Source organism: Triticum dicoccoides, chromosome 6B, assembly GCF_002162155.2.
Source record: "Triticum dicoccoides isolate Atlit2015 ecotype Zavitan chromosome 6B, WEW_v2.0, whole genome shotgun sequence".
NCBI classification, from domain to species: Eukaryota; Viridiplantae; Streptophyta; class Magnoliopsida; order Poales; family Poaceae; genus Triticum; species Triticum dicoccoides.
In genome coordinates, this window is record NC_041391.1 from 191,857,839 (window position 1) to 191,866,850 (window position 9,012).

A 9,012-nucleotide genomic window follows, 5' to 3' on the forward strand; every position below is an offset into this window, starting at 1 on the left:
CACAAGATCGTGTAGTTCGTTTGCTAGAGCTTTTCCAATGTCAAGTATCTTTTCCTTAGACCATGAGATCGTGTAACTCCCGGATACCGTAGGAGTGCTTTGGGTGTACCAAACGGCATAATGTAACTGGGTGACTATAAAGGTATACTACGGGTATCCCCGAAAGTATCTGTTGGGTTGACATGGATCGAGACTGGGATTTGTCACTCCGTATGACGGAGAGGTATCTCTGGGCCCACTCGGTAATGCATCATCAAAATGAGCTCAAAGTGACCAAGTGTTTGGTCACGGGATCATGCATTACGGTACGAGTAAAGTGACTTGCCGGTAACGAGATTGAACGAGGTATTGGGATACCGACGATCGAATCTCGGGCAAGTAATGTACCGATTGACAAAGGAAATTGTATACAGGGTTACATGAATCCTCGACATCGTGGTTCATCCGATGAGATCATCGAGGAGCATGTGGGAGCCAACATGGGTATCCAGATCCCGCTGTTGGTTATTGACCGGAGAGTCGTCTCGGTCATGTCTGCGTGTCTCCCGAACCCGTAGGGTCTACACACTTAAGGTTCGGTGACGCTAGGGTTGTAGAGATATTAGTATGCAGTAACCCAAAAGTTGTTCGGAGTCTGGCATGAGATCCCGGACGTCACGAGGAGTTCCGAAATGGTCCGGAGGTGAAAAATTATATATAGAAAGTCAGGTTTCGGCCATCGGGAAAGTTTCGGGGGTCACCGGTATTGTACCGGGACCACCGGGAGGGTCCCGGGGTCCACTGGGTGGGGCCACCTATCCCGGAGGGCCCCATGGGCTGAAGTGGGAGGGGAACCAACCCCTGGTGGGCTGGTGCGCCCCCTCCCCCTTGGGCCCCCCTGCGCCTAGGGTTGGAAATTCTAGGGGTGGGGGCGCCTCCACCTGGCTTGGGGGGCAAGTTTCCCCCCTGGCCGGCGCCCCCCCTTGGAGATTGCATCTCCTAGGGACGGCGCCCCCCCTAGGGGCCCTATATAAAGAGGGGGAGGGGGCAGCCGCACCCATGCTCTTGGTGCCTCCCTCTCCCTCCGCAACACCTCTCCCTCTCGTAGTGCTTGGCGAAGCCCTGCCGAGATCGCTGCTGCATCCACTATCACGCCGTCGTGCTGCTGGATCTCCATCAACCTCTCCTTCCCCCTTGCTGGATCAAGAAGGAGGAGACGTCTTCCCCAACCGTACGTGTGTTGAACGCGGAGGTGGTGTCCGTTCAGCACTAGGACCTTCGGTGATTTGGATCAAGACAAGTACGACTCTCTCAACCTCGTTCTCTTGAACGCTTCCGCTCGCGATCTACAAGGGTATGTAGCTGCACTCCTATCTCTCGTTGCTAGATGAACTTCATAGATTGATCTTGGTGAAGCATAGAAAATTTTTATTTTCTGCAACGTTCCCAACAGCTTTTACCTCCTTCGAGAGGGGCTTGAACTCGTAAACTTGTGCGTACAATCTCGTCGTAGCTAGGGCCTTGCCTCCTCATACGTACCCCCTACTCTTACTGTCAGACTTACAACCACGACAGATAGTTAGTGATATTCTGTTTAAGCTAATCTCTTATCTCTATCTCCCCTTGGAGTCCTCCTGCGGTTAGCCTGGCTGCCGAATACTGTAACCTATCAGAGACATCTCTCGATCAGATCAATATAAACCAATGCGAGTCCTCTATTTGAGAGTTGAGATGCTTCCACAATCTTCACATGGTAATCAAAGCCTCCCTCTTCCACTGCATCTAGCAACCATCTTCTCAATCGCATCATCCAGCCTCCCATCTTCCCATCACACCCACTATTTCTTTCTCCAGCCAAACTATCTCCACCGGCCTGAACAATACCATCTCCGAGCCTCTCACAAGAACCAACTATATTATATCGCGAGCCCAAGCTCGCTCCCAGACCATGGGGACAGGGCTATATGGGTATGTCGATCAGACCATTGCCGAGAAACCAAAAACCATTGTTACCAAAACCTCCAAAGGGAAGGAACAAACCATTCCTAATCCGGCCCATAGCCCTTGTCTTACTCAAGATGCAGCGGACATTCGGACAAGGAGGACGCAGAATAAGTCCGGTTGTGTCCGCTTCGGACCCAAATCTGACCCAATTTGCAACGAAAATGCGTCCAAACGCAAACAGAATGAACATAAAATGGAAATGGATGTCCGCTTGGGCATCTTTTTTGTCTGGGCGGACATAAACGGATGCGGCCGGACCAAATGGGTCGTCGCATTGGAGTTGCTCTAAGAGATTGGAAATTTTCTACGGACCTACCACAACCATGCTAGGTAGTAGTATGATGGATTGTTTCCCATATGTCTGTCATCTAATCATCGATGTATGGTTGAGAGGCATTTGGTTCTCTTTAGCGAATTACACCAAAATATATTTTCCTAGACTTTCGACTGCTACAAAATTTAAGGCCCCAACTTGTTTTGTACTCTGCATTGAGAGGTTTGGGGTCTTGCCAAAAGTTGGAGGTGTTGGTGCTATTTTTATTTTACTAGATGACCCGGTTGCGCCAATGGCGCAAGAAGCCAATTCGAAGCAATGTTAGTGGAGAGTAAGAGATGTAGATGGAAAGATAATGCAATGTGGATTGTATTGCAGACAATAGAATGACTTAAATTGGTTTACAGATAGTAGAATAACTGATATCAATTTACAGAAATAGACTTATATATAGGCAGCCTCACAACTTATTTAGACATCTTCTTAGTCCGGTTGTGGTCTTCAGAGGATATGTACACATAAGCAAAGTGTTAGTCGTCGGATAATGCTTGCATGGTAGACTTCCACACAGGTACTTGAAGGCCTATAAAAGGTGTTGGTTCCACTGCCACTCCATTTGGAGTAGCCCATATAGTTATTATCTCCGGAATATCTTTGCTTTCATTGGTCCATATGACACACGTGTAGAACCATATATCAAGGAAATCACCAACATGATAGTTATTGTTCTCTAGCTTGCAACAATGAATCAGGATGTCTTCCATTATAGGTGAGGTGGGTTGTTGGTAGCCCTGTAATCCTTATCTCATCTCTTCGAGAGAGGATATGTGATACTGCACCAATAGACACGATGAGAGGACACCAAGCAACCTGCGGTAGACAGAATAAATGGCTTAGGAGGGGAAAACAGAAATGAAAAGAGTGTGTATAATAATCATACTACACAAAGGATAAGTTAACTATGCCTGCAATCACCATGGATAGAATTAGTAACATCTATCTGTTTCTTGAATGGAACGCAGGTGAATGCATCTCCAGTAAGAGAAGAATAGGTAGTGAGCACACAAGTTTGCACTTTACACAGGTAAGTAATTGGATCAGGTCATCAGGTTTGCTAATGAGGTTAGAACAAAAGTTTGGTATCAAAAGTAACTTAATACAATTGCAGAGGAAAGGTTTTGTAAGAAAGGTACTCTGTAAGCAATTTCTTCTGGTCAAAACAGATGCAAAGCAAAGGTGTGAAAACATCAGTTTATCTTGGTTTTTAGGCCTATTATCAAACATCTTGGTTTTTAGGCCTATTATCAGACATCTAGGTTTTTAGGCCTATTATCAAACAGCCTATGAGTGTCACAAAAACAGTGAAGTAGATAAAATCTGGGAGTTATTCAACTAAGTTTGACAATACAAAGTTTATTTCCTGTGAAAAATACATCATCTGGTTTTTAGGAAGATCCAACATACAAACAACAAATGGTTTAATTTACATGTGTCATCGCCATTGCAGAACTAAATACACCTATCCCAGATCCTTGCACCTAGAGCAGAGAAACAATTTCAAGTAAAGAAAAGCGGGAACGATTGTTAAGGAGGTATTTTTGTCGAGGATGTCAGCTGCAACCTCCCAAAGCATAGGGACAACATAAATTAGGGGTTCACTAAGAGTATTATGTTAACAATCTGGTCTCACACATAGCCTAAGTATATACTCATAGGCATGTTCCTTAGTATATAACTAATAACAAAGACGCATTGTCGATCAATTAAACCAAAGTTAATAGTGCAGCGTGTTGTCTGTAAAGTCAAGTGACCATGCAGTTGTTTTTCCTAGGATAAAGATGGTGTGATCTTCTCCATGGTCTTTAGTTTTCATCTTTCAGCCTATGTATATGAAGTCTTGGTTGACCTGCACTTCAATTGATAGTTTGGTAAAGCCTTGTACTAAAAAGATCAGAAAACAAATTGGTGATTAGCATGTACTGCTCCAAGAAACCTGGATCACCATCTGAATGAAAATGCACCTAAAGGAAGGTGTATCACAATTTCTTAGTCCATTCTCATTCATAGTATTCTCCCTGATGATTTCTCAAGATGTTTCAGTATAGATCTTTGGCCACATATGTCCAATACAAAGTTGTCATATGCAATGGAACACATGGTACATGATCACATATATTAACAAACTATCTTCAGAAGATTGGATGGAAACCTCCTAACATAAGAAAATCTTTTGATCTAAGTGCGTGTTTCTTCTAAGGTGGTCAGCAAACTGGACCCTCACAAAAGAGCTAACATAGCAGAGATAAAAACTAATGAACTGAAGACAACCTCAATTAGGACCTATAAACCTCTCAGATGTCATCGAAGCAAACTATCATGTACAGATCATTGCCAACGTTCATCTTGAATGTAAGCAGGACATCCATACCAACCTCAAGTCCTGTTTTTAGGAGAAATTTATTGTATCCATGTTAATCAAGATGCAGACATCATGTGATTGTTCGTCATACTCGGTCCTAGATAGTGAAGCGTTGTTTGCCAAACTGTAGTCCCACCAGTCCGTGCTTGGGATATTCAAACGACAAGCTACTTCCTTTGGTATTTTCTGGGCGACCATATATTACACCCAAAAAAGAGTGAGTGTTGAAAATGGCACAAGAACAAAAGGAGAACAAGAAAAACAAATGCATCCTATAGGGCGAAATAGATCGAAAAAAGAGTGTGCAACAGAATGCATGTAACTCAACCTAAGGTGACCAGATCACACATATTTAGATATGTGAAACTGAAGTAGGCACGACAATGAGTGAGATAGATGAAATACATGTGTTCACCGAAGTAGGTACAGAAGGTGAACTCGTTGTGAGATACGCGATATATATGTAATCAGTGAAATACTTCATAAAGTGAAATTGAAATAGGCACCCAATACGAAAGACCGGGAGTAATAGGGAATTCTAAAGAGCAAACACCAACCTTGGTAAGCAGATCAGCAAACGAAGAGCAATCAGATGACAAGGCGAGGAGATCCAGTCAAACGAAAATGAATCAAGAGAGGATGCATTAAAATAACAAGCAGATGGGCCATTGAAGTATGCAAACCATGGATTTATGCCTGCAGTTACCATAGTACATTTTGGCGAAACTACGGAAGAAAAGGTCTGAAGATTTTGGCAATCTATAAGTCATATGATTGTGTAGAACTTACACACCTAAAGGGATTATCTAAGCACAAACCAGCACGAGATGCAAACTAATAGGGCATGATAAACTTATTTGAAGGAGAAGGCGAACCATGACAACACTGATCGAACAAGGTATACAGAATCAGTAAATTGCATATGTTCTTTTGATGAGTATTGCAAAAATGGTACAAAAAAGGGCATGTTCAGGTGCGCAATTTCTATGGCAAGACAAGCACCAAACAAAACAAATAGAGAAAGAGGTAACTTAATACCGTAAATCCAAATAACAACTTATCGCAGGAGCAACACAACACCGACTACAATCAAGAAGAATGCACCTGAACTGAAGCATAGGCTAAAGATAAATTTAGAACATGGGTATTCTTATAGCTTTATGCCGCTACTCTAAAATGCAGAGTCACCGAATCCCAAATTTCAGAACCAATCCCATAAATTCAGATCTACTACATCAACCTATCACAGGAAATACACAGGTTGTCATGATACCCCTAAAAAAGGCGCTCTTGGAGGCAGGCAGATTGGTTCGGACGCCCTCGTTATTAGCATAATTGATTAACTATCAAATGAGTATCCACTCAGATTATCTAAAGGGAGATTATTCTTTGTGGTGATCCACATGCTATAAATTTTCAAGTAATGTTATACATGAAATGGAGGTTATATGATTAACTATCATATCAACATCACTCAAATTATCTGAAGGGAAACTCAATATTTTTCAGGCTAAAGCACTGAAACGGAGGAGCTACCCCACTTTTCTTTCTTATACAGATTATACATGAAATAAAATGAAGTATACATGGTGTAAATGATTAGTGAATTGCTCCTCCCTATCCAGACGAATTAATTTCAACCACCAAATCACAGCAAAGAGGACGAAAAGTGAATAAATTGGATGAGAAGGAGCTGCAATACCTGTGGATGGGTTGGAGATAGCGAGGTCGCCGGCAAGGACGCCCATCCAATCATGTTTATGTTTTTGTGAAACCTGAGAAGAATGTGAAAACTGAGATGCAAGTAACACCATAGCTTCCTTTTGTTTTGATTCTGCTGAAAAGTCCCATAGCATGATATCTTCAGAACAACATGTGGTGTGTCGGTGGCATCCAAACAAAAAGATTTGGAACAGGGAGAATAGAAATACACCAAAAGAGATCGTCGTCTTTGAATTTTTTTTCTCACGCCTGGCCTAATTGCAAAGATATTTTTAAATGCCCACATATTTATTTAGCTGATTACTATAAGCAAGAAAAGCCGCCATCATACACAAAGCGGAAGACATTGAGTATGCTCCTATACTCTGTCAAAATTAAACTACACAAATACTTTCAGTTCGAAAATGTATTTTCATTGCCATCATGTCATCATACACATCAAAGAGCCAATAGATTAGCTAACTGACACAATCCATATATTTAGCATCATGATTTCCCAAAAATCAATTAAAAAAATATCACCTGAAACTCAAAAGCAATAACCTCGAGTGATGACCCAAGTGTTGAGGCGTCACAAAAAACTGGGCCATTTTTTGGCCTAATTGGAGGTCGTAAAGGCCCAGTCAGGGTTCTGTTTTTGCCTGCATGGGCAACTGTTTGCATGGGGGCCTGGGGTGAATCGTTCGCTCCAGCTCCTCCCCCAGATCGAACAAAAACGTTCGGTGGGGTGATCGCTCCCTGACGAACAGTTCATTCGTTCCCAGGAGAAAAAAATATGACGTTCCCAGGAAACCACTTTTACACTTTGCATATCTTCGTGCGTATACTAAACATGCCAACGACATCCACACGCTTGAAAAAGTAAATAATCAAACAACACTCACATGAGTTGCAGAGTCCTATCATTTCCGCTTTACCGCCCCAAAAAACAATATAGTTGTTCTGCAAGTAATTACATGACATGATGATGGCTTCATCAAATATCAATTTTTATTATTATTAGTGGCCATGTGCACGCCTAAACCTGATAGCGTGATTCATCTGCAAATTCTTCCTACACACCTAAACTAAACCAACAAGTTATGGTAGTAGCCTAGACAAATAATTTACAAAAAAACAACATAAAGGAGAGGAGAAGGCAGACGGTAAGGCATCAAAACTAAGAACAGGTTACATCCCAAAAGATTTGTTTATTCCAGAGTGAGCATCTGATGAGAGGAAAGTACACTCTCTTAAGGGAAGTAGAACAACTCATAATGCTCACCTGACATGCACAAAACAGAGATCAGCCATGTAATTTTACTGCCTAATATGTTATCATATTTACTTTTCTTGTTCAGCGAAGAGTCGCAGTTTGCAAGTACTATAACTTCATTCGTATTTCCTTGGAAAACAGAGTCAGGTGCAACATTTATAGACCACTGTCTAATATAAGTTAATGGGGAAAGAAGCAATGGAAGCAATGAGCATATAAATTCTGAAATCATCCTCGACAACATCGTGTGCAGAAAATTTTACAAAGGGAAAGAGCAAACTCTTCTTGTATCATACCAGGGGTACATCAAATAATTTTCATTTGCAAACAATAGAAAAAGCCTTAACTCAGCTGAAAAATGGGCAATCCAGAAATACTTGACTCGTATAGTCCAGGGATCGCAAAAGTAGCTAATTCAATATCTAGACTCTGAGTGTGCAATGAACAATTGTAGAGTTGGCAAGGACATAAATCCTAGAGTAAAGATATTGATATTAAATAAATGAACTGGGAATGAAGAGAAGGGGGACCTCACTGTCCATGGCTAAGCAAAACAAACTTACATGTAAAGATGTGGCATAGGTGTGCATGTCTCGCCGAGTGAGATACCTGTGGGTTGCACATAATGATGCAAGAGTAGTCTGTCTCCAGAAAACTTCAAAGATACACGACCACACCAAAGTTCAAGTCAAAATTAGTTATGTACAACAGTACAAGATGATTCTATGACTGGCAACCAATTATTCTAGGGTTAGACCAATCAGTTCTCAGCTTACCTAATTAGTTTGGCCTGCTAAGCATTTTGTTCCTAATGCAATCTTCAAGTATATTGTGTAACCAAGTTATTCATTGGTACTAAAGAAAGAACAGCCTGTAAAAATTATCTGAGCAAAGTAGAAAAAATAAAAAATTAGTAAAAAGCAATAAATCCTAATCGCCATCTCAGTCAGCAATATAAAAAGTTCTACCATGATTCTTCAATGCATTGCGAAGTGAGATCCCAATCCCATTTTCATCTCAATCCTTCTCCAGAGCTATTTTCCCCCAATCTTTTTTGGCCAACAGTCTGTAGGAACATAGTGGAACTTCCCCAATCTTCTTTGGCCATCAGTCTGTAGGACAAAATGTAACTTCAATGTATAAGAGTATGACAAATAAAACAATATTTGCACAAACAAAGACGAAATTTTCTAGGAAATTAAAGGGTCAAGTGTAACAAGGCTGGGTGAAGTTTAAGATGGGTAGGACGTTCCATGTGAGGTCCGCTCTGTACAAAGCATGATCATGCATTATCCTATCAATTTGACTACCCTAGAAAGAGGAAGCAAATATTGTACCCATGCCAAACAGTGGCTTGAG

The 9,012-nt window shown here is 41.6% G+C and overlaps 2 long non-coding RNA genes across 3 annotated transcripts in view; both read right to left on the reverse strand.

Annotated features, from left to right (window-relative positions):
- Positions 1–2,737: 2,737 nt before the first annotated feature.
- On the reverse strand, positions 2,738–8,439 carry LOC119320393. 2 transcript variants are annotated; one of them, XR_005154966.1, is made up of 4 exons: positions 8,430–8,439; positions 8,217–8,308; positions 6,379–6,451; positions 2,738–3,127 (listed from the first exon to the last, which is right to left on the reverse strand). It is a non-coding gene; the product is annotated as an uncharacterized LOC119320393 (long non-coding RNA). The 2 variants fall into 2 exon arrangements; XR_005154965.1 differs by lacking the exon at positions 8,430–8,439 and having other exon boundaries at positions 8,217–8,418.
- Positions 8,440–8,449: 10 nt separating this feature from the next.
- LOC119320394 overlaps positions 8,450–9,012 on the reverse strand; it is a 1,222-nt gene continuing 659 nt past the window's right edge. The window contains exons 2-3 of the long non-coding RNA XR_005154967.1: positions 8,622–8,765; positions 8,450–8,537 (exon numbers count right to left, since the gene is read on the reverse strand). This is a non-coding gene — a long non-coding RNA (uncharacterized LOC119320394). The remainder of the gene's footprint in view (positions 8,538–8,621; positions 8,766–9,012) is intronic.